Genomic DNA, 23,581 nt, shown 5'->3' with positions numbered 1-23,581 from the left:
GACATTGAAATGCCGCCTGGCTGCCTGCATAGTCCCCTCTCTCCAACCCCTCAAATCACGGCACCTTAGAATGCCTCTGAGCAGAGTTTCTTGACCGGACCTCACTTTATCTAGCCATCCACTTCTACCTTCTCTGTCTTTGGTGAATTCCTGAATAGCTCATGTGTCTCTAAGCTGTCGACAGTGTCCCAATAATGGCGGTACCTATCAGGCGCACCTTCCTGGAGGTCACTGGACATCAAAACTACAAGTCTCCAAATGACCGGAGCCCCCATCTGCTCTCGCTAACCTGTATCTCTATCTACCCTCCCAAGCATAGACGAAGGAAAACCAACCACGCAGCTGCTGCTCCCTCCAAAGCTTTCTACCATCTTGTTTCTTAAAATAGTTTGTTTTTAATTATGTGTATGTTTTGTGTGCATGTGTGTGCATGCATACATGTGTGTGTGTGCGTGCATGTATGTGTGTGTGAGTGTGTGTGCCTGTGTGAGTGTGTGTGTGTGAGTGTGTGTGTCTGTGTATGTGTGCCTGTGTGTGTGTCTGTGTGTGTGTGTGCGAGTGTGTGCCTGTGTGTGTACCTGTGTGTGTGTGTGTGTGTGTGTGTGTGTGCACGTGTGCGTGTGCCTGTGGATGCCAGAGGTGGTTGCTTGTGAGCCTCCTACGTGGGTGCTGGGAACTGAACTTCGGTCTTCTGCAGGAACAGTTTTTCTAACCATTGAGATTTCTCCCCAGACCCTTGGTATCTCTAGAGTTTATTGGCCTCATCCCTGTCATTAGCCTAGCTGTCCATGTCTTGATCTTGTGGTTCTGATCACATCTAGAGTAAAATCTAGCAGCAGGCTCACTGCTCTTGTCTCAGTCTCCTCCAGTGGAAACCATGTTTGTAGCCAGCGTGGTGCTTCTCAAAGTGAGCCGTAAAGTCTTTTGGTCCTTCTGAGGAACTGAGAGCCCAAGCTCTTCAGCCTGTAAGGCTCACCCAGCCTCTGCCCTGCTCACCACATCAGCCTCACTGTTACCAGGGTGCTAGAGTCCCTGATGCCTATCTCCACAGTGCCCTAGGCAGAGAGCAGGAAGTGAACCTGAAACCATGACTTATTTAGAGAGCCAGAAATATGGGGTTGCAGAGGGCAGTACCTCAGAACATTTGTTTTCCCTGCCCCCTTCTCCCGCCAGCATAGTTAACACAGAGTCTGAACCAAGGAGTAAATCATTCCAGAGTCTGGTCCCTCTGTCAGGTCGCTCTGTCAGGTCACTCTGTCAGCCTGACATGCATGGTGCTCCTGCTTCTTTGCTAATGGTGGCTGGTGCTTCCCTTCCAGTACTATATGTGCCCAAAACCACTGAGTACTGCCTTCCTCCCCGTGGAAGTTATATCCAGGCTAAGAATTAACTCAGAATAGAGAAACCATTGGCAAGCTGCATGCAAATGTCTCTTTATAGCTCCCACTCAGATTCCATCTACAGCATGAAGTACTACTGTGCCCTTAAGACACACAATACAAAAGATCCTCTGTCCTTCCTGGTCCCTACCATCACTTCCTACTGCCCTTTATCTCTTAGTTTTGTTCCAACACCCTGAGCCTGCTATAATTTCAAATGCAAACTGCATCGTTCCATGTCTATAAACCTTCCATGTTCTCAACTGACATGTCCGTTCCTGCTGGGCCGATGTCCCATTGAGGGACAGTGTATCTTTTTATCGATCATTGTGATGATTGTGCTTCTTGGTTGTCAGCTTGACTGCATATGGAATTAACTAAGCCCAAGCAGCTGGACACATCGATGAGGAATCATTCCTTAATTGTTACTTGAAGTGGGGAGACCTATTTTTATTCCGGATCTTATGAGGTGGGAAGATACACCTTTAATCTAGGACACACCTTCTACTGGAAGCTTTCCCCCTCCCCTCCCCTCCTTCTCCCTCTTCTCCTTCCCCTCCCTCCTCCCCTTCCCTCTCCCTTCCCCTCTCCCTCCCCCTCTGCCTGCTTGCTCACTTTGTGTGAAGTCCATTCCTTCATTGGCACTAGAGCCTGCTCCTTTGTGATTCTGGCACATGCTGAAGACCATCTGAGTCTTCAACCTCATGGATTCTTGGACCTTTCACTCATTGACAGCCATTGTTGGACTAGCTAGACCACAAGCCTGTAAGCCACTAATAAGTCATATATATAATTTACACTGGCATTTTTGTCTTTCAATCCTAGAAGACTGAAATCTTCCTGAGGGAGAGGATTTCCTCTAATCATTTCTAGCCCTTTCTGTTTGGCACATGTTTGCTGGTTAAACCTGAGTGGAAAGCCTTGGATCAGCAAATCACAGGATTGCCAATACTAAAGTCAAGGGCAGGATTAAAGGGGACTCTTCTGCCTCCACCCAAACATGGGTCAGGCTTCCCAGAGTGGGACCTAGGAAACCAAAGTGTTGCTGTGGTCTTGGTCTGGCCTGCATTTGCTTCCCTGGTCCTCATGGTCTCAGCTCCATGAACTCAGAGAACACATAGTTTATCAGAAATGAGGCAAGGGTGAACCTGGCCAGTGGTCATATGAACCATAGAGAGGAGAGTGATCATATGAACCATAGAGAGGAGAGTGGTCATAGAGAACCATAGAGAGGAGAGTGGTCATATGAACCATAGAGAGGAGAGTGGTCATATGAACCATAGAGAGGAGAGTGGTCATATGAACCATAGAGCGGAGAGTGGTCATAGAGAACCATAGAGAGGAGAATGGTCATAGAGAACCATAGAAAGGAGAGTGGTCATATGAACCATAGAGAGGAGAGTGGTCATAGAGAACCATAGAGAGGAGAGTAGTCATGAGGAGAGAGTGGCCAATGGTGGCTCATCATGGAGGAGCCCACTTCCACTAGACCACTGAGTCAACCTGCATTTGAGGTGGGCTTTGTACTATTTCCTTAGATTTCTGGAATAGATAACTTCCTGACAGAGGCGATTTTCCTACCCAGGGAATTGGTTTAATTCTTTAGGGAGGAGGTGACACTATGTCTTGTCTAGTTAGATCTCAAACTTACAGAGTGTTGGGCAGTTCTGAGTGTCAGGTCTCCACCCATGATTGAAGATTCACTCAGATCCTACACTTGGCCAGAGTCCATTCATCTTAGTTTCTGGTTTCACAGCCTGAGGATGAGGTGCAGGTGCCTTCTAGTCACCTCCAAGCCTGGTCATATCTGACTGACTACCTTGTAGGAGCTCACCCTGCACATTCACCTCCATGGAAGAGTTTAAGGCTGAGGAGACAGTGGCCCACACCTGACTCAGATTCTCCCACCTGAGTCAGGTGTGTCATGTTTGACAATGCTGCCCTCCAGGCTTCCCTTCTAGTGTATGGATATCACAAGGTTAAGGAAAGCCTTAGCACCGTAAGCTTCAAAGCCAGGGTTTAGGAATCCATAGGCCTGGCTCACAATTTTTCTGCCTAGTCTTGTGACCTTGGCAGTTCCCTGACCCCTGAGTTTGGTCCTTCATATGTAAGCTAGGTGGTTATTGCCCTCCCTCATGGGGGTTATATGAGAGGAGAAAGTCAAGTCCTTGGCTCTGAGCCTGACCTCTCACGCACATGCAGAGTGGAGGTTGTGGATGCTAAGCCCAAATCCCATGCTCCTCCCTAGAAACCTCCAGACGCTCAGAGTCCTCCTGCAATAGCTTCCTTCCACCGTTGGGCATGAGTCTGATCCCAAACACTCCTGGCCTGTGTCAGTGACCATTTGATACAGTCATTGCCCCGCTTGGTGCTCGCCATGTCTCTTGGCTTGGCTTATCTTTCCTGTAAGATTCTAAACCATTAGATGGTAAAGTCCATTGTGGAGATCTTGCAGGCATTTCCCCAGCGTGAAGCTCAGGGCAGATGGGGAGGGAAGCCACTTTACAAGTGAGAGGACTATATCTTGAGCTTCCTGAAGAGGCAGGAGAGAGAAAGGAAGACTCTCTGGTGAGTGTGGGTGGCGGAGGGGTTAATGTTTCTTCTGTGTTATAATCCTGAGGGGTCTTAGGGATGGTTCCCTGGGATGCTGCTCAGTAGGTGAGCGCACTAGGGTGGGGTGGGCAGGAGGCAGCTGCTCTCACATCTGCTAACAGGTGTCTGGACACTTCCCAGAGAGCCCAGGAGGCCAGCTGTTGGCTCCCGAAAGATGGCAGTTCAATGAGCTCAAAGGAGGGGAACTAAGCAAGGGGGGGATCCCTTTGGAGCAAATCAAAACCTAGAGGAGGGGGAGGAGAAGAGGGGAGGACAGGGAGAAGTAGGAGATGGAGGAGGAGAGGGAAGGGAAGGAGGAGGTGGTAGAGAGTTGCACCAACATGGCCTTTGAGAACCTGTGTGTATGTGTGTGATGCCTGTGTGTATGTGTGTGAATGTGCATGTGTGTATTTGTGTGTGTCTGCCAGTGCCTCAGTCCCCAAGCAGTGTGAGAAACACAGTCCTATCTCATGAAACAAGGAGTTCCTCTCCAACTGGGGCAGTACAAAACCCAACCCAGAGGGAAACTTGAGGCCCCTGAAGCCAGGGAGCTAGCAGGGAGATGGTATTGGTAGGCTGCTGTCAACAACTGGCCTGATCTTTCCCTGCTCTGCCCTGCAATCTTAATGTGCTCTACTCCCTGGGACTATCAGCCCAGGGGTAAAGGGTCCAACTAGAAAATCTCCGTGCTGGTATGCACTGAATCGCAGGGATTCGCGCATAGATCCCCAATACACATGTGATGCTTAGGACACCTGCAGCTCCTGGGTGAAGGTCAAGGTGGCTCCCACCTTCTACCAACCATCCTGTCCCAGGCACACTTGTCCCCTGCAGCAGACAGAGCCTCCCACACACCATAACTCGCTCTGAGCATTTAAGCCTGGTGTGCATGTGAAGGCTTAATGAAGGGAGAGCACTGTGGATTAATTATGCCTGTGTCTGCCACGGTAACAGCTCACAGCCTGCAGACCTGGACTCCCCGCACACCCACCACTACCACCTCAGCTGTTGCTTTCTTCACAGAAGGCAAATGTGCACCTTCCCTTATGGAGTTGCTTGGGGGACTGGGGTAGAGGAGGCATTTGGTTAATTGTGGTATATTCTAGAATAAATCTACAAGGATAGTGCTGAAGAGATAGGTGTCCTGTGTGTCCGGCTGCTCCCACGTCACTCCCTAAATGTCATCATCAGCCAGCCTCTCATTGATGTGGTAGTTGGTCAGCTGGGGGCTGAAGAGATTTAATGAGCTATGATTTACTCCTACCTTCATGAAGTTGTGCTACTACAGATGATGATGTTACTATCACTTCAACCACCACCACCATCACTTCCACCACCACTACCATCATCATCATCATCATCACATCCACCACCACCACCATCACCACTATCATCATCATCATCATCATCATCATCATGATCATCATCATCATCACCACATCCACCACCACCACCACTATCATCATCATCATCATCATCACCACATCCACCACCACCACTATCATCATCATCATCATCATCATCACCACATCCACCACCACCACCACTATCATCATCATCATCATCATCATCATGATGATCATCATCATCATCACCACATCCACCACCACCACCACTATCATCATCATCATCATCATCATCATCATCATCATCATCACCACATTCACCATCACCATCACCATCACAACCTCTTTCTGTGCACACCCAGTGGGCAATGTCCTATAGCCAGTACATTCTAGGTAAGTCAAGTTCACACTGTTAATGCTCCCGTGGGGTGGGTACTGCTGTCTCCTGTTAGGTGAGGAAATAGAGGCAGTGCACTGTCTGCGGCTAAACTAAATTTTCCTAAGCATAAGCAAAAGTGGTATCTGTGAGACAGCTCAGTGTCTTGCCAAGTCTGGGGACCCGATTCTCCCATGCACCTAAATGGGAGAAGGAGAGAGCTGACTCCCATAAACTGTCCGGACCTCCACACAAAGGAAGTAAACAATATAAAATAAATAAGTACTGCGAACCCTGGGCTAGCCTTATGAAGTGACACAGCCCTGGACATGGAAACAGAGACAGTCTCAGGTGTATTCTGAACATCTGTAGATCTGGGCTGCAGACAACCCAAGCCTGAAGCTCTGCTCAGTTCCATTCTGTCAGGAGATCCCCTCACGGTGATTGCTCGGTTAGGCCAGGACTGACAGACAGGCCTCGTCGCCCCACTTAGAGCTCTACGAGCAGATGGTAGAGATGTGCCAGGGTCTGACTCGCACTGCCACTGTCTGGGGACAGAGCTTGTGTCTGGTAGGACAGGGGATGCTCTAGGGCAAAGGCTTCTCTTCTATTCAAAGAGCATACAGGAAGGGCTGGCTGCCACTGGCCAGACCTTGCTTGGAAACTTAGGGCAGCTGCTGTGGTTAGCAAAGCGACCTCCTCCTGATGGGGAGCCATGGCGTCCTGGGAGGGAGAAGGGAGGGCAGCTGCTGGGGGTAAGAGGCTAAGAGAGGTCAATAGACATGTTCACAGCAATTGAGCTGAAGTACAAACTCAAATGGCATTCTGGGGTTCACGGTGTGACTTTCTGCTCCTCAGAGCACCCGCTGAACCCCAGAAAGATGTCCGGGAGCAGAGGAAGCCCGGTGACTGTGGATACCTCAGACAGACAGACAGACTGTATAATTACTGACGAGCACTGTAAAGGGTGAATTTTGACACACACTAGTTACCTTTTCCTGTTACCATATCAAAATACTCCACCAAGCAACTTAAGGGAGGAGGGTTTCTAGTTTGGCTCACGCTTTGAGAGTACAGCCTCGCCACAGCAGGGGCAGGGTCGGCTGGGAGACTGGTCACGTGGTACCCAGGATCAAGAAGCAAAGGGAAGAGAGTGCCCGTGCTCGACTTGACTTCCTTTTCCCTTTGTATTTAGTCTGTGACCCCAAACCACAGGACGATGCTGCCCACGATGGACGATTCTGGGTCCATCTCCTTTAACCTCTCTCCTCCTCAGACACCACCAGAGGGTTGCTTCCTGGGTGATTCTGAGTTGGGTCAAGATTAACGATCACAACCCATTAAGTTATTTTTGTTTGGTACATGTATATGCAAGGCAGGGGGGCGTAGGTGACGGTGTGCGGGAGGGCATAGGTTGAGAGTGTACTGTGCCTTATCAATTTAAAACAATTTTTAATTATATTAATTTATTTATTGGGGCACTCTGTACATGTGGATGTCAGAGGACAACTTATGGGGTTTATTCTCTCCTCATACCAGGTAGCCTTTACCTGCTGAGTCATCTCGCCAGACCTTATTGGCTCTGAAACAGGGTCTCTCACTGAACCTGAAGGTTGCCGCTTGGGTTATAAGTGGCTGGCAGGCAAGACCTGAGGATCGTCTCGTCTCTACCCCAGCCTTGACATCATACACTCAGAATATTGGTACACGCTCAGAAATGGCTCACGGAGGTGCTGGGGATCTGAACGCAGATTTTCAAGCCTGTGCAGGAAGCACTTTACCCACTGAGCCAGATCCCTGGTCCAAACCATGACATTTCTCTAAGATTTAGTCTTCATGGTATATGTGTGTGCATGTGTGCATGTGTGTGCGTGTCTCTGTGTATGTGCGTGTGTCTCTGTGTGCGTGTGTCTCTGTGTGTTTGTGTGTTTGTGTGTTTGTGTGTTTGTGTGTGTGTGTGTGTGTGTGTGTGTGTGTGTGTGTGTACAACTACTCTGGGAAGGGTGGGGAACCTCCAGAGGTAAAAATTGCTGTAGGAACAAGTGCCCCTTCTCTCAGGTGATAGAAAAGTGGGGCAAGATGATAAGTTTATACCAAATTACCTCAAAGTTGTTGGTTGCTGTCTTCTGGGGAGAATTTATTTATTTATTGCAATTTCCAAAGGTGAGATGGTTGCCATCATGCCTTGAGACGCTCTTGTAAAATTTTAAATGCTGATTAAGATGTGTGAGATGTAGCAATCTGAGCGGCAGGAAGCAGCCTGCAGAAGCTCTGTCACTTGTACTGTTTGAGATTGGAAAGAGGCCACTTTACCAGATGGGGCCTTGTCCTGGCCATTGACTCCAGGAGTGGTCCGGAAATAGTCTAAGTTTGGTATGAAAAGGTGATCTGCCACTGGGGTCTTCAGATCTAAGAAGACAAAGCTGTCTTCCGGAAGCCATAGTCTGAGGGAGATACGGCTAGTTCTCGGGGAGTCCCAGTCTGAGGGAAGATACAGTTTGTCCTTAGGGAGCCCTGGTTTGAGAGGAGGCAGGCCCAAGTCTAGGGAGGGTTCCTTGTGAAATGACTGAGCATTCGTGACTGCCTCTAGATTCAGAGGTGTGAGGCTTTCGGCTATTTTGGGTAAAGGTGACCATCTGAGTGTACGTGGTTAGTCACGGTCTCACTAGGCTCTCCATGTGGAGGCTGGATCAAAAACTTTTCTTCTGTGTTTACTATGTCTTTCATATTGGTGATTTGATGCTGTGTCAAGAGTATGGTTTTTTTTTTTCTTCCCATCTCTTTCTAGCAGTTAATGGCCAAAGGGAGACGGGAAAGTATATATTTACTAATAAAAAAAAGCTGATAGGCACAGATTTGGGGTGAATATTATTCTAAAAACTTCATATATCAAAACCCTCTTGGTCTTTCTAGACAGCTGGTGAGATGGATACTAGCCCAGCATTTTATACAAGAAGCTGAAATGTAAGTCTCAACTCCTTAGACGCCACGTAGCTAAGAAGTCCAGGTTGGGACACTATGTGCCCAGAGGCCTCATTGGATGCACAGCCACACTGAGGCTAAGGAAACACGCCCACCCCTGGGAACCATGCCATTAGTTCTCATTAGTTCTTGCCTTGGGGAGTCAGCTCATGGTGTAAGCTGATCGCAGCTTCTGTATTGGATCAGACATATAGAATCTCCTAGGGGAATGATTTCCAAATATGAATTCCTTTGTACCAGCCCTGGGTTCCTGGCACAGTCTAGTGACTTCACTCACAATGGAGACTTATATGATACATCTCACAGCAAACGTAAGTGTCCAATCTGTTAGAGCCCTTACCACTTGTCCAGCTTTGTGTCGGGGACCGTCAACACATGGCCACACAACCCTGAACAGACAGTGCACCTGTTATCCTCATTGTCAACAAGAGGAAACTGAAGCCCAGAGAACCAAACGTGGTTTCTAGGCTGTGGTTAATAATCAGCATACCACACATTTACATACAGACCTTACTTAAGTGCTGACCTTTGTATCCATGACAACGCACTGACCCCTTGTTTGTCCAGTTCACACTGTCTTCCTGAATAGGAAGTGAATGGTGTGACTTTTTTCATTTTTTCGCACCCGTCTGTACCAGGGCTGAGTAGTCCCTGGCCAGGCTGCCTAGCAACCAATCAGTTTCTCTTGAGAACTGGAACAGAGAGGTGACTTTAAGAAACAAGCTAGTGTGGACCTAGAGTTTGGAGCTCAGTTAGCATTCGGCCATGAGCGGCAACACAGAGACTTGGTTAAGTCAATGCAGAGGAAGCCAATCTGCAGAGAGGAGACTAGAAGCAGAGATAGAAAGAAGAGAGATCAAGGGATAGAAAGCCCCAGGAGCCTGCCGAGGCCCTGTGAGACCAGCCCACTGTGAACCTGGGAGACATACATTTTACCAGTGACCTTAGACTAACTCCCTTCTTCCGAAGCTGCCTTTGCAATGGGGGGTATTTGCTAAAGTGTTTGCCTGAACTTCCCTGAAGGGATTTTAGGATCAAATCAAATAATGCATATGAAAGGGCTTGGTGACCTGTGAGGAGTTAGAGTGTTTATGAAGTGTCTGGAAACAAGGTCTGAGCTTAGATATAGTCAGTGGGTTCCCAGAAGAAGAACTGAAATAGGAAACTTACTGCCTGGGGAGTTTAATGAGGGAAGCTGGCCAGAGACAGAGGTTCTGTGTAGAGATTTGTAGCCAGTGTGGGATGGGTGCCTGTGAAGGTGGAAAGAGCCTCCAAGCAGGAGAGACAATGGAGTGGGCCTGAAGGAGGCATGGGGCTGTTTCGTGGGGATGACAAGCAGCAGGGGTGGCCAGAGACTACAGCCGTAACTCCAGTGAGCCATGGGAGGCCTCTGAGCAAGTAGTTTTGAGGAAGGCAAAGAGGATGGGTTTGGTGGGGGAGTGACTCAGGAAAGCACTATAGTGTTGGGTAGAGACTGGGACAGGAAGGCCTCCAGAAAGGGGAGTTTTGTGAATGAAGAAAACCCAATTATTTATTCCTTCACCAAGCATTGAGGAGCACAGTTCCAAGCAGAAGTGGCATAGAAAGGTAAGTGGGCTGCGGTTGTGGATCTGGTCCTCTTTAAGCTTCCAGTTGCCGGAGGGAGCCAGGTCAATACAACGATGGCATAAACCAATGACCGATCGAAAACAGTTGAAAAGTCTCTTCGAAGAGTGCAGTTGGGTCAAGGAAGGCTTCACTCGGGTTCCCCAAACAAAGCCTAAGAAGTGTTCTAGCAGGATCAGCCAGAAGTGACATCCCAGGGTGCAAGGACAAAGGCCAGAAGTATTGGCAGAAGGAACCTGGAAAGCCAAGTGGCCCAGACAGAGACAGGAAGGTCATGTGGAACACCCTTATGTGTCTCTTGATTGCAGTAGCAGGGCCTGGGTACTTTACTCAGAGAGGCACACATGGGTCAGAGATAGTAGACTCCGTCTTGTTGGAAACACGAAAGACAGATGTGACTCGGAGAGCTCTAGTGGCCCAAGTGTCCTTAGCTTTTGACAACTTGACAAGTCAGGGTCACTAGGAAACAAGGAAGCCTCAGTGATGAAATTGCCTCTATCAGATTGGCTTGAAGGTAAGTCTGTGTGGGCATTTTCTTGTTTAATGATTGAGGAGAGGGCCCAGTTCATTGTGGGTGTTGTCGTCTGTGGGCAGGTGGTCCTGGGGTATAGAGGAAGCAGGCCAAGCAAGGGTTGGGGAGCAAGCCAACAAGCCAGGTTAATCCCTGACTTTTCTTTCTTTTTAGCTTCTAGGTTCTTGCATTGAGTTCTTGCCCTGACTTCCCTTGAAATACTCGTCCCAGTCCCCTACCTTGGCTAAGTAGCATTTGGTCAGTGCAATCTAACAGCAGCAGAGATGCTAAGTAGGACACCAAGTGCTGTAGTTTCATTTCTGTTGCTGCTGTAGACTCCATGACAGAGAAGCAACTTAGGGAAGGAAAGGGTCATTTAGCTCAGAATTTCAGGTTACAGTCTGTTACTGTAGGGAAGGAGGGCAGAAGCTATCACACTCACAATCAAGAGAGGAGAGAAAAGAAACACAGACTCTTGCTCACTTCCTTACTTCAAGCTTATACTGCTCAGAACCTAGCCTAGAGAATGATGCCACTTGCAGTGTGCTTGCTCTCCCACAACAATTACCAATCAAGAGGATTTCTCACAGAAAAGCCCACTGACCAGCTCAGTCTAGATAATTTCTTATTAAAATTCTCTTCCAGTGTGCCAGTGTGGAATAACAGTTGAAGTTAACTATCATGCTGAACAAGAGACTTCAGCTTGGAGTCTCTGAAGCTACGCACAGGGGTAACAGAAATTGCTGGACAGGGAACTCACAGAAACAGAGAAGGTTCTGGATACCCTGGTGAGACTTGAATTTGGATGCTGGGCTCTTTTCCTTTGTCTAAGTTTCCTGTTTCTGGATCTCTCCTCTCACTGGGGACATGGCTGACAGCCATGGAGTGACCTCAGAGAAGGGGGAAAACTCTGCTGGGTCTCAGGCTTGCCTAGGGGGTGCTCCCCTAAAGGGAGCATGGAAGGACTGGAGGGGGGGGTTCTGTTACCAGCAGACAGCTTAAGCATCATGGCCAGGAAGGATCAGAAGGGGACACCTCATGCAGAAGCTAGTACAGTTACCAGGATGGGTGTACTGGCTAGTTTTGTGTGTCAATTGACACAATCTGGAGTTACTACAGAAAAGGAGCCTCAGTTGTGGAAATGCCTTCATGAGACCCAGCTGTAAGGCATTTTCTCACTTAGTGGTCAAGGTGGGAGGACCCAGCCCATTGTGGGTGGTGCCATCCCTAGGCTGGTGGTCTTGTCTTGAGTTTTATAAGAAAGCAAGCTGAGCAAGCCAGGGGAAGCAAGCCAGTAAGAAACATCCCTCCATGGCCTCTGCATCAGCTCCTGCTTCCTGACCTGTGTGTTTCAGTCCTGACTTCCTTTGGTGATGAACAGCAATGTGGAAGTGTAAGCTGAATAAACCCTTTCCTCCCCAACTTGCTTCTTGGTCATGATGTTTGTGCAGGAATGGAAACCCTGACTAAGACAATGGGGAAAACTCTAGTCTCAAGAACGACATTACCTTCGTGGCCGTGGGGAAAGAAGGCTCAGGTTAGCACAAGAAAGGAGCCAGCCAATAGAAGAAGACTCAGAACTTTTCTGTCTTGAACTCAATGTAACCTCAAAGCATGCATGAGAAAAGCCTTGGACTCTGTACATAGGAGCAGCACACACTAGGTAAATGGCCTGTAAAAGAAATTTCATGGCCTTCGGCTTTTGAATGTTAGCTGTTTCTTAGCTCTGGCCCACTCCCAGTCTCTAGCGACTTTCAAGTCCATAACAAACTGTTTCCATCGCTGTCCGTATGTCTCTGATCCAATCCTTCGATCCAGGCTGCAAGAACCTGGAAATCTCAGAAATGTTCCTGAAGCTCAGGTACCTGCAAAGGAGAGAGGGAGGGGGATCAGCTGCCAGCGATTACGGAAGTCACTAAGTCCCAGGACTGAGTTAAGCTGTTCTCTTTAACTTGACTACTGTAGGACTTCATTTCACATAGAAGAGAGGAAGAATCAAAAAGAGAGGGTTACTAGATGCACTGAGCACATGAAACTCAAGAAGGATGACCAAAATGCAAATGCTTCACTCCTTCTTTAAAAGGGGAACAAGAATACCCTTGGGAGGGAATAGGGAGGCAAAGTTTAGAACAGAGGCAGAAGGAACACCCATTCAGAGCCTGCCCCACATGTGGCCTCTATATATACAGCCACCAAACTAGATAAGATGGATGAAGCAAAGAAGTGCAGGCCGACAGGAGCAGGATGTAGATCTCTCCTGAGAGACACAGACAGAATACGGCAAATACATAGACTAATGCCAGCAGCAAACCACTGAACTGAGAATGGGACCCCCGTTGAAGGAATCAGAGAAAGGACTGGAAGAGCTTGAAGTTCTTGAGACCCCATATGAACAACAATGCCAGCCAACCAGAGCTTCCAGGGACTAAGCCACTACCTAAAGACTATACATGGACTGACCCTGGGCTCCAACCTCATAGGTAGCAATGAATAGCCTAGTAAGAGCACCAGTGGAAGGGGAAGCCCTTGGTCCTGCCAAGACTGAACCCCTAGTGAATGTGATTGTTGGGGGGAGGGTGGTAATTGGGGGAGTGTGGGGAGGGGAGGGGGAGTGGTAGAGGGATGTTGGCCCGGAAACCGGGAAGGGGGAATAACAATCGAAATGTGAATAAGAAATACTCAAGTTAATAAAGATGAAAGAGAGAGAGAGAGAGAGAGAGAGAGAGAGAGAGAGAGAGAGAGAGCGCTGAGGGGAAGCTCAGGCGATAAAACTCTCTCTGTACAAGCTCACTGGTCTGACTCCGGTTCCCCAGCTCTCTGGGCCTTGTTGGTTCACTGGTCTAGTCAGAGAGGCCAGCTCCACGTTCAGTGAGGAACCTTCTTTGAAAAGTAGGTGGGTGCCCACTATAGTAATACATAGGTAATAAGGCAGCACTCTGCCTGGGAAAGGAAACTGGTACATAATTTCCTCAGAAAACTTAAGGAGGATGGCTGAGAGGAGGAAGGCAAGTTCCTCCCTCCTTGAGGCCTCAAACTGAGAGAATTAGACCAAAAATGTACAATACATGCACGAGGCAAGCACGATGATGGGGCCTTTCAGGAAAAAGGAGTTTTCCTTTAAAACCTGTAGAGGAACCTCATTAAGAGAGGCAAGGTGGGGGGTGGCGAGGGAAGAAGAGAGGGAGAGAGAAACTTTGAGCCTCTATGAGAGGGGTATCAGAGGAGATGCTTCAGAAAAAAAATCCCCAGAGACATTCCACCAAGCAATTTCAAGAGCAAAGGAAATATTGTGGTTTTATATGTTTATATATTTATTCTTGTTTTAAATTAGAATATGCTTACACCCTTTCCACCTGCGTTTTCTCCCTCCAACCCTTCCCATGTCCTCTGCTCTGAGAGTTATGGCCTATGTCTTTTAATATTATTGTTACTCACACACACATACATATACACACATATGTATATGTACACTCACACATATGTAAATACATATATATATATTCACATGCATGTGTGCACACACACACACACACACACACACACACACACACTGCTGAGTCCATTTTTTCTTGCTTGTGTATATATGGTTTAAGCCATGGCCATCTTGGATTGAATAACCAGTCAGGGGTCTTCTCATCTCTGGGTGAGGCTGATTTTCCCTCATCGTAATCACTCGTTGCTAATAGTTCTTTGTCACATCACGAGACCAGCACAGTTCCTTAACTTCTTCTAAATCTTATCCATCTATCCAGAGGGAAGTGGAGTTATCATCGGAGAAGCTGCTTTGCACCCCACAGTGAATGGTGAGTGTTACAGAAAACCACAACGCAGAGCTCAATGGGCCATGGAGAGCCCAGCCCCAATGGCTGCATCTATACCACAGCTCCTGCATCCATGGCTCAGGGGACGTCACAGGAGAGGGGAATAAAATGCTGTAAGAGCTAGAATACTTGGAAGTCTGCTGTGAGAACGCCTCTCTTGGAAATGGGCACACAAGTAAGATCCAACCTGACAAGATCTGCAGACATGCTGTGTTCCTATACATTTTGAGAGGCTAGTGATATGTTCCATGATTTAGTTCGACATAGCATGTATGACAAAGAGCATGGAGGAGTCAGGTACTGGTAAGATTATAAATCAACTAACTCTATGTCCCGAGGAGACAGTAGCCAGGGGCTTGGAGTGATGTCTCAAGCCATGGGATCCTTAGGAGGACCACTGTCACAAAGCGTGCAGGTCCCTGTTGCAACAATGGAGCACAACAGAGGGAGACACCTAGTATCAACCTTAGGCCTCCACATAGACATGTGCACACAAACATGTATGCACACATTCAAAAAGAACGGGTGGCTTACTTGAGCATTCAGTGGAAAACTGAGACCATCCCGGGATCTTGGTTGGTTCAAATCCTCAGTGTTCTCTCTCTCTCTCTCTCTCTCTCTCTCTCTCTCTCTCTCTCTCTCTCTCTCTGCCACTCCTTAGCTGTTTTTTTTTAATGTTATATGCATGGGTGTCTTGCTTGCATGTATGTAAATTTATTGTGCACATACACAGTACCCTTGAAGGCCAGAAGAGGGCACTGTGCTCCCTGAACTGGAGTGGGGGACGGTTATAAGCAGCTTTGTGGGTGCTAGGAACCACACCCAGGTCCGATGCAAGAGTAGCAAATGCTTTTAACAGCTGAGCCGTTTCCCAAGCACCGCCAGATTTTCTTGTATGCGAAGAGGCATAATTCTAGAGATTGTGTTTGGGAGAAGAAGAAAACATTGGCCTTCCACACCGACTTCCCAGTTACCGAGAGAACGGCTGAGGAAACAGCTTGGCACTCACGCTGCCGGGGAGGCTTGCGGTTTAGACTAGATTTAGATGCTGAGGCCGATGGCGTGGCTCAGCAGGTAACTTGTTGCCAAGCATCATGACCTGAATTCTCTCTTAGAGACCCACACGGTAGAAGGAGAGAAATGACTCCTGTAGCTGTCCTCTGACCTCCACACCTGCACCATGTCACGAATGAATCCACCCTCTCCATACACAAATAAATAAGGGTGTGAGCACAATTACACATGAATTACATATACATACATATACCACATATGTCATATACATAAACTATACATATATACAGCATATACATGTATATACTGATATATGTGCACATACAATGCTTTTGAAGTCATCCTGAAAAGTTTTGAGACACGTGGTTCCCCTGAGGATGGATCTCTCTCTGTGGACTACCTAGCTCCCTCTTTCCCCCTCCTTCCACCCTGATGGGAAACCCGATTGACCTGCTTTTTGCTGATCTTCTATTTAACAAAAGAGCCAGTCACTCCATTATTTTATGATCAGAGTTTAAGAAAGGAGGTGGGATGGATTCTCGCGGGTCCGTCTGATTGCCGGATTAGCAGGCGCCTTCCAGCTTGCTTAATCCTTCCTTAATTCCTTGATCAACTTGGTTCTGCTCAAAACAGCCAGGCACCTAGGAAACTCAGGATAAAAGCCATGTTGTCAGGACTTAAGCGCTGGCATTGTGTTTGTTCATTAATGTGAGCTAACTGTGCTCGCGCCTGTAATGAGAGGGACAGGGACACAAAGACACGCTGCCGGGGATAGAGCTTCAAAGAATGGCATCTGGATTGGGGAAAATAATGCCTGGGAGAGAAGGAAAGGGACAAACACTTGGGGTGGAGCCAGGACAAGAGTGTGGCTGGACACAGTGCTCCAGGCTCTGTCAGCCCAGGAGCTGCAGCACAGACTGCTCAAATCACGGGGCATAAGACGAACTCCACATACAAAGTGGGGGATTGGTGAGAGTTTTTATAAAGAACCCACTGAAAGGGGAGCAGAGAAATTGCAGAAGGCAATTCTATATTCAGAGCCATTCCTACACTTGGGCATGAAAAGCCAAGGAAAGGAACTGTCTAGGGAAGCCAGAGAGAGCTGTGGTGCAGAGAAGATCCCCAAGCAGGGGAGAGCCCACTTTGTTAGCCAAGGCCACGCAACTCTGTAAAGCTCTGGCATTTTGTAACACTCTCCCATTTTGGTTGTACTATGACAGTAACTAGTCATTTGGTTTCTAGAACTAAATTGGTGACTTGGTTTTCTACATTCTTGCCCTCCCACCCTCAGAGCTACTCAGAGACAGCCTGACTACAAGCAAGTGCTATGGACTATCCATCAACGGTCAAGTGGGGAATCAGCCCCATTCCTCTGGGACCTTGAAGAAGGGCCTCTCACTCTGCCACATGGGCCTGATCTCTCCTCAGAGACCATGCTGCATCCTGCCTGCTTGTCTACTTGGCCCTGTTCTGTATCAGTTTCTTCCAAGACTGAAACATTCCATTCCAAAAGGAAGTTCTTTAAGCAGAGAGGTAAATAAATCAAAAACAGATTCAGGAAGTCCCTGAAACTGACCAGATTCACAAGGCCTCTTCCTGCCAGAGTAAACGACAAAAGCCAAGAGTCCCTTTCACAAATGCACAGCCACGCTTCAAAGACTCTCAGACAAGCTGAGCTGCAAAGGAGACTCTCAGACCAGACAAGCTGCCTGGAAGAAGTAGAAGCAGGCCACGATGCCTCAAAAATATTTACATCAGCTGAGGCACCGGGAAAACACATTCTCCAACTTGTTGAGCTACCTGCAGTGTGCTCCAGGTCCCCAGCTCTGTGAGCTGTCACCCATGCTGGGTTGAGCTTTGGAGATGCAGAGGTCTCTGAATCATTTCTGCTCCTATAAGTAGCCCCTCACTCATACTCCTGCTAGTATCCCCAAGAAAACTCATTGCTTTGCCAAGTCGGGCTTTGGTCTGCTGTGGGTTCCCTCTCTGGGGTGAGTCAATATGGATGTTGTATCTCCTCAGGAAAAGTTTTGTTACCCAAAAGGTGTTGGTGGCCCTGCTAAACAAATCTCTTATTCCAAAGGACAGTCTCCCTCGGTATCTCCTTTGAGCTTCAAATTAGAAGCATTTCCCAGCCTCATCCTGCTCCCCGGTGCACTAGCTCCCCCAGAATCCAGTGAAGCGCTAAGTTAGGGAGCCTGGAGATCCCCTTTGATTATCTGGCAGGAGAGGGAGCAGCTATGAAGGGCCCCATAGATGATGTTCTCACCCAGCATCTGCAACAGCCCCTTGGCTTCTCATGCCCTCTATACGGCTGTGGCCCAGTTTTACACTGGAAGAGTTGGGATGCCAATCAAGCTTGGGCCCCAGTCTTTCCTGACTGCCTAGCCTTCTCCTTCCAACCTACTCAGCCTGGCCAGCTACTTGGGAAAGTCTCCTCTTTCCTTTCCTCCCATCTTCAAAGCTCCCCCCATTCCATAGATTCTCGGTAGAGGAGAACCAATTTGACAGAATGAGCCTGGTTTAGACATTTTTCTCTCCTTGTTCTAATTCCCATGGAGACAAAGTTCATGCTGAGTCCCACGGTGTAGAGCCTGCTTTGGATTTCAAAGGTGGGTGAGATCACCTGCTTAAGGATGGAGAACCATCTACTCATCTCAGGTGTGCCAGGATGACGTGAGACACCTTCATTCCATCATAAGAGTGCTGGAGACTCTAGCAAAAGCCGAGAGTTACTTTGTAACTTTGCAAGGCTGGGTATCAGCCTAGAATAGCAGGCACGCTAACGGAGTGCAGAGAACAGGTTTTAAACTCTAATGTAAGCAGCCCCCTTTCTCTCTGTCTTCGGAGGAATCAGGAGGGACAATCTTACCCTCACTCCAGGTGTTACCTTTTCCTCTGTCACTCGCTTTTTCTTTTCTCAACAGTACACGTATGGGTTCTTCTCTCTGTTTTACAAACTGCTTATTTTAAAGTTCACTGGGCACGTGATCTCATAGGCAAGTTTAGCTGGTAGTAATTTCCCACGCTAAGCGTTCAGCTTAAGTGATTTGTGTCCTCAGTTTGGGTGAGGGAGGGAAGAGTTGCCTAGCAAGCATTAGCAGGGGTCTGGTATCTTCTGTTTGACGGCAGCTGGCTCTAAGCTGGTTTGAGGCACCTTTGAAAATGAAATATCAGAATCCCTCCTCTTTTGGACCAGGTTTGCCTTGCTTGGATGGGTCCAGAATCCTAGATTCTGTTGTTTAGGGGTGTTGGCCCGGCTCACTCCTGATGTCTCCTGCCTGGCCTTCCCTGGCCTTCTCTTCCAGGAAGGCCACCCCTGCGTGTCCTCCTTTCTGTTACATAGGACCTTGTTAGTTACAGGCTCAAGTTGTTCCTGGGTCTGGATCTTAAGTGTGGGTCCTAGGCCTCTTGGACAGGAATCATCTCCCCTCAAGGAAATACTCATTAGACTGCTTCTACCTTCTGAGTGGTGAGATGTGAGCCACGAGTACCAGTGTGCTCTGTGGAGCTAGGGATAAAAACCCAAGGCTTCAAGTATACTGCGAGAGCACTCCATCAGCTGAGCTACATCTCCAGGCCTTCAGAATACTGTTTCTCACAAGTGAAGTCTTTACATGGATTCTAACAGCTAACGGATCAATGGCAGCTTCCTTGGAAAGTGGGAGTTGGTAATTTTCCCAGCTTCAGATATTCCTGACACATAAGAATCAAGGGCTCCTTGTGTTACAGAGCTACAGTCCTGGCTGGGTCTGGTGTTGGTAAACACTGATACCACTGAGGGAGGTAACTCATTTGGGTTGGCAGAGGAAGTGCTAGAAGCTGGGTTTTGAGTTGCTTATCTCTTAGAAAAGGTTGTCTGCATTGGTCCTTCTTGGCTGAGTCTTCTCTCCTGCTTCCCAGGCATGGCCCAAGTATCCAGGGAGCAGGCCATGAAGCTGCACTGAGCCAGAGGGTAACGTCACATATCTGGGGCCAAAACGAGCCTTTGAAGCAGTTCCTACTTCCCTAACTTCACCTGCCCAGCATTGCTCTTGCCAGGTGACCCGGGACTTTGAGTCATGAGAGGCCCAAGTAGTCTCTCTTGAATCCTCGCTCCTTCCTTTGGGGGATCACAATGATGACCTGCTAGGCTCTCTGCCAGAGACCTTGAATGAAGTTCAATTAGCATGCAGGACCCGTGCTGGCCAACTCCATGTATTGTTTAGATTGGTTAAGTATCCTGATAAGGCCTCTCAATCAGAAGGCTGCAACGGACTTAATTAGAGTTTGGGATACTCAAGGTAGAGATAAGAAGGCAGGTGTCCAGTTTCTCTAAAGCAACAGGCTGAGGGAGGGGAGAGGAAGGAGGGAGAGGAAACTCAAAGGAGGCAGCCCTTAGAACCTCATGTCGTTAAACTGGGCCCTTCACAAGCTTCTAAAGGTCTAGAGGACTCTGAGCATCCGTGGGTCCCTAGACCTGTGACACAGCCTCTTGTCCGAGAGGATGAGGCTCTGGGAAGACAGGAACAGGTAGGCTTCCTGAAGCCCACGGTGTTATGTGGGCTATGTTAGTTTCCAGTCCAGATAACAAAAAAATCACTTGATTCCATAACAACCACATACCTAGGCCAGGCATATCATGACCCATGCAGGGACTATATCACTCATCTAAGAATGTAAAAAAACTGTCTCTGGCTCCTCTGGGACTTGTAAAGACATCCAGAATTTAGGGCTCATAGTCATTAGACACTCATTCCTGTCATAACATAGAGGGAGAAACCGAAGCTCATGCTGGAAGTCTAACTATGGCTTAACCCATTAATGAAGTCAGAGCGCTTACAACCCAGTTGCTTTCCAAGGTTCCATCAGCTGCAAACGAGCCTTTTAATACATGAACCTTTGAGGACATCTCAGATTCAAATCATAGCGGACTGGAAAGATCAGCCTATTGCGGCTGTAGGGTGAGAGTGGCTGAGGCCATGGTGGTATGCTGCAATCTTAATGCCACCACTTCTACTGTGAGCAGCTCCTGGGACCTGTGCTCCTGTTACTGCTTCATACTCAAAGCTGCGCTGAGCTGAGTCTGCTGAATGAAAGTAGGCATTGAATAAGTGGGAGAATACCACACTCGGGTAGAAACTTCGGTCCTCTCGTTCACCGGTTATAGTTGGTGTGAGGGTTAGTTTTAACTGTCAAGCTGACACAGTCTAGAATCGCCTAAGAAGGGAGTGCCAATGAGGAACTGTCTAGTTAGGTTGACTTGCGGGCTTTTTGGTAGGGGATTGTCTTTGATAATGTTCAGTGATGTGGAAAGACTCACCCACTTTGGGAGGCACCATTCCCTAGAAAGAAAAAGTGCCCTTAAGATCTAGCTATAAGGCATTTTCTTAATTAGTAATTGACACACACACAGCCTGCTGTGGGTGGAGCCATCCCTTGGCCGGTGGTGGCCCTCGGCTCTATAAGAAAGCAGGCTGAGCAAGGGTGGGGGATGGGGGAGTGGGGAAGGGGGATAGGGGGATGTGGTGGGGGTGGGGGTGGGGAGCAAGCCAGTGAGGGGAGGGAGGGAATTCGGGGGTTGCTGGTGCAAGGGAGCAAGCCTGTAGGCAGCACTCCTCTACAGCCACTGCATCAGCTACTGCCTCCAGGCTCCTGATTTGCTTGAGAACCTGTCCTGACTTCGTTTGTTGATGAGCAGTGATATGAAAGTATCAGGTGGCATAAACCCTTTCCTCCCCAACTTGCTTTTTGGACATGGTGTTGTGTTACAGCAATAGAAACTTCAATGAAGGCAGCCAATGTAGCCAAATTGGTGTGCTCCAGGCTCAGTAAGAGACTCTGTCTCAGAAAATAACGGGGAAAGCAATTAAGGAAGACACTGTATATATCAACCTCTGGCCTCCATGCGCCTCTGCATGCATGTGTGCACACACACGTGGATATGCATCACATACACCACCCCATCATACATACAAGGATGAAGAATGACTAGGTGGATATCTGGATGTAAGCATACAGTTACGGTTCATATGCTGTACCCCCAGGGGACTGATTCTAGGAACCCCATTGATAACAAAAATCCTCTCATGCTTAAGTCTCATAATCATAATGGCAGCATTTGCACGAAGCTCATGCACATACTTCCAAATACTTTAAGTCATTGCGGCTTTATCTGATATCTGCAACACCTAATACTAGGTAAGTGCTTTGCAAATAGCTCCCATCCTGGACCACTTAGGGAATAATGAAGAAAAAGCCCCTAGGTGTTCAGTGTAGACACGGCTTCCCCCACCCCAGTATTTTTGATTCACAGTGGGCTAAATCCTTACAAACACAGAAGCTTGGCTGTGTGGTGTAGGCTTGAGGAGCGAGGACTCCGAGCGCAGTGGTCCATACTCATTCCCTGTGAGGGTAGCTTCCTCTCTAGGTAATGGTGGGAAAGTTACTTAACCTTTATGTGCCTGAGCTCCCCATTATGCAGCACAAGAGCAAAGACAATGACGCCCTTCCTCCAATGGGGTTTCTAGGATGATAAAATGAGCTCACATGGTGGCTGAGCCCAGGGCCTGTCACAGAGGAAGAGTCCATACATCTCAACCAGTGTTGCTAGGACTAGGACTCTATTTAGATTCCTTTGAGTGCACTGCTTTCTGTGTGCACCCCATGAAGGATGTGTCAGAAACAACGCAGGGCACTTTGTGGGGGAGGCCAGATGTTCATTCCTAAAGCAACCACACATGGGTCAGGTTAAGGACCACAGTGATACCAACAGGACCAAGGATCCATGACACCTGTGGGTAGGGCAATCCGGAGGGAGGGGCTGGAGACTGAACACAGCTCGAGTGTCTGTGTGTCTCACCTTGGAGGTCCTAGTGAGGTGTTTATGGATGAGGCTGTCTTGGAATCTAGATACCTGGGTCCTTTCTCTCAACTTCACCTTGACATAAGACTGAGGTCAAGTCATTTGCTGCCCTGAACCTTAATGTGAAATAAAGGTAAAATGGAAATAACACCTCTTCTTCCACTTTCTTGGGCTAAACTACATGCTCCATGGAATTGGATGGAATGACCACCTAGATCATTGCAAACTTTTTGTGAATTATCCAGTTTGCCCACCAGTCCTTGATGCTTCTGGGGAGAGAGCTCAAGCAAATGACTCTGTAAAGGCTAACTTGGGAGGCTGGGGAGGTGGCATATTCAGTAAATGTTTGCCTTGCAAGCATTAGGAGCTGGGTTTGGATGTTTGTCACCTGTATAAACCTAGGTATGGTGATGGGGTGTCTGTAGTCCCCAGGCAGGCAGCCATCGGGACTTCATTGCCCAGTCATCCTGTTCAGTGAGAGACCTGGTCTCACAAAATAAGGTGGAGAGAGATTACAAAGGATACAGTCTGTGGATCCCATTTGAGTGTACACAAATGTGTTTGTATCTACATATGTGCATGCCCGCACACATGCGCACGCAATGCAAGCAGACACACACACACACAAACACACCACACACACACACACACACACAAACACCACACATACACACACACACACACACACACACACACCACCACCACCACCACCACCACCACCATCACAATCATTTGGGAAGTGGGCAGTTTCCATTCCTCTCAACACACAGAACAAAGCTCCATATCTTTGATCTTAAATTCCCACTGCCACACTTGACATGGACCGTGAGGCTTTCTGTCCCACTCTACCATAGAGGATGCCCCGAGCTCTGGATGCCATAACTGGTGAGGGCTGAGACCATAAGCTCTGTGAATCTTCAGGAAGAAGGCACACAGCCTGTGCCACGCCCTTCCTCTGGGTGATGATGACGTGTTTCTGCCCTCAAGTTCTGGCCTCCAGTGCCCCCTGTGTCTCCTCTGAACTCTCCGGACGCCCACCACCTCAGTTCACCATCCAGCTTGCATCTCTGTTCCTCCCTTGACCCAGGAACCTCCTTCTGTCAGTGTCTGC

General features: G+C 48.2%; 1 long non-coding RNA gene across 4 annotated transcripts; it reads left to right on the top strand.

Moving 5' to 3' along the window:
• The first annotated feature begins 2,783 nt into the window (after nt 1-2,783).
• On the top strand, nt 2,784-17,708 carry LOC102547709 (uncharacterized). 4 transcript variants are annotated; one of them, XR_001839738.3, is made up of 6 exons: nt 2,808-2,893; nt 8,607-8,657; nt 11,437-11,579; nt 12,243-12,454; nt 14,544-14,594; nt 16,918-17,708. It is a non-coding gene; the product is annotated as an uncharacterized LOC102547709 (long non-coding RNA). The 4 variants fall into 4 exon arrangements; XR_010054700.1 differs by lacking the exon at nt 8,607-8,657 and having other exon boundaries at nt 2,784-2,893; nt 16,918-17,206; XR_001839736.3 differs by lacking the exon at nt 12,243-12,454 and having other exon boundaries at nt 2,797-2,893; nt 16,918-17,206.
• The last annotated feature ends 5,873 nt before the right edge of the window (nt 17,709-23,581 follow it).

The sequence above is a fragment of the Rattus norvegicus genome, chromosome 9 (assembly GCF_036323735.1).
Source record: "Rattus norvegicus strain BN/NHsdMcwi chromosome 9, GRCr8, whole genome shotgun sequence".
Lineage (NCBI taxonomy): Eukaryota > Metazoa > Chordata > Mammalia > Rodentia > Muridae > Rattus > Rattus norvegicus.
Note: the sequence above shows the minus strand (reverse complement) of the source record. Positions and strands in the feature narration are given on the sequence as shown.